Here is a 2,576-nt window from a genome sequence, read left to right as displayed (position 1 = left end):
AGCACGTTGCAAGGGACTGAGCAGTTTTACAGATGGAGAATTTTGAGGAAGACAGTCCTTACTAATTTGCAGCTTTTTCACTGACTTATCTATTATAGCCATTAGAAAATCATCTTCAGGATACTTCTCTCTTTTATGTTTAAAAGCCTCATCTGTTAAGTCAAAATGTTCCTCTTCATCTGAAATATTTAAATTTATTAGCTCTTTTGGTTTAGGAAGTGGCGACACAGTAGCTGATAATACAGTCGTTTCTTCTGTCAGAGGCTTATGTTTTTCTGACTTTACATTCAAATCAACACTATCATGAGAAGAACCTAAACATATTTTTATCAGATTCCACAAACTAAATGTAACAACGGCAGTATGAGTAGGCCCTCGAGACTCATAATAATTTTTAAAATCTTCTCCAACTTTCTGCCAGATTTCTATGTCACAGAGCCGCCATCAGGAAACCAGGGAGATACATCATGGATATGCTGCAAAAATTCAGTCAACTGTGAGGTAGAAACTTTATTACCCCGAGCTTTAAGCATCGAAAGTAAAACCGGAGCAAATAATTCACGCTCCTTTGAGCCCTTTTGCCCCATCTTATTTTACTTCTGACTGTTGCCTTATGCCTCTGTTAGTTTCACTTTTACTCGTGTCCACACATATTTTGCATAAGGGTTCTCTTACCTGCACTTTCTTTTTCTTTTCATTGGCTTCACGCTTCAGGTCCCTGTTCAGGCGCCACTTGCCGCGGACCAGCCTCAGAAAGAGGATTTCACCGCCCAGGGTCAGAAGGGACGGGGTAAGGAACTGAAGTAGCACCGACAAATGGGGTCAGAAGGACCAAGACAACTGACGGTTGCAAGGCAAGTTTTATTATGCTACAGTTGCAGATTATATCGACTAGAAAAGGGAAGGTTGCCAGACGGTGGTTTACATCATCTAATGACTGTCTCGGCTCAAGGATAACTTCCCTGGGAGAAAACCCATAAACCCAGAATCATCCAAAATAACCTGCACGTGCAGGGTGGAGACAGATTGGCTTGTCTCATTTTACATTCTTTCTGATTTCTGGGCCCTGGTGATTTATCTCCCGTGGAATGGAACAAGGAGGGGAACAAGTAGGGACAGTCCCTTCGAGCAGCGGCGGCATGCCTGGCATGTCCGTAGCCTGCTCTCAAGGCTGACTGCTTCCCACACATATGTTGGCTTGTTTAAGCCTCAAGCCCTCGATCCTTTGATGAAATACAATAATTTCATTCCTATGGTTTTCAATACCAAAAACTCAACCTCCAGGAGGGCTAAAGTCTAATTTGTACTCCAAACCAAGTAGCAGTGCAGTTCGCTACTACTGAGGCTGAATCCATAAAGACTTCAAGACCACGACCAGAAGACAAGTTATTATATATAATACCCTAGAAGGCCTGAAACATAATTATCATATACATAGCTGGTCCTTCAGAGCTTTTCACCTATAACATGTTTTTTGATGAAAGTTATTTAATGTACTGGAGATAACTGTGACTTACTGATCAAATATTTGAATACTTATACTTACCTGGGATTTCATTTCTGCTGAAAGAAAAAGGAAAAACAGGACTCACCTAAAAAAAACAAACTTTAGAAATGAAAGTAAAAATCTTATCACACACTCTCACTTTTGGAAGCAGCATAGAGGGGCAGTCAATGGTAAAACACTGGTGAAATAGGTCAAAACTCTAGGCCAAAAATCCATTATTATTATCGTCAGTGACAGTACCACAACTGTGCCCTTCATAATTAATAAGCACTCCTAACAATCTTCATTTGGCACCAGATGATGTGTTGAAGAGAAACACTCTGGGAGGTTTTGAATCACACTTGGTATTTTGTTAGCCAAGTTACAGGAGAATTTTTAAAGTGGGGGGAAGGGAAGAAGGAAACGGACCAGAAAAAGAATTGAAGCCATCATCTACAGACCAACAAAGCACTGAGAGTTCCAAACGTTATGTCAGACACTAAAGTGACTGATAGAGGCTCAAGTGGTTTATAAAACCTATAAAAAGACTACACCAGCAAAGTCCCCATTTATCGGTAGAGTTCAGAAACTAAAACAAGGAATATTTTAGCTTAAAACCTTATCTCAAGAGAATCATATACACTTCACATGAATAAAAATACCTGAAACCAAACATTTTTAAAAGCTCCAATACCCAAAATATAAAGAAAAAAATTAATTCAGAAGACTCAATCAATCCGTGATAATCACAAAACGGCCGGGCAATCTCTATCTCCCTTCCACATTAACCATCCATCCCCTGGAAGACCAAGGGAGATCAGACCTTCCAGACTTACCTTCCAGACTCACCTTCCAGACCTTCCAGACACCTGGCTGCTGCAAAATTCGATGGAGACTCCTTGTGGAACAGCAGTTTCGCATCTCTTGGGTTTCTCCCTATCGTGACCATGCAGGAAGCAAGTCTGGCTGTGCTATTTCTTATCATTGTCTGTCACCCATCTGCACCATGATATTGAAAAAGTAGTTCCCTTTCCCCCAGAAGGTTGAGGCTCAGCTACAGGGGTAATTCTCCTGGGCACACAGTCATTAT

Source organism: Mesoplodon bidens (assembly GCF_964165515.1).
Source record: "Mesoplodon bidens genome assembly, contig: HAP1_SCAFFOLD_671, whole genome shotgun sequence".
Taxonomy (NCBI): Eukaryota; Metazoa; Chordata; class Mammalia; order Artiodactyla; family Ziphiidae; genus Mesoplodon; species Mesoplodon bidens.
This window is presented reverse-complemented; position numbering follows the sequence as displayed.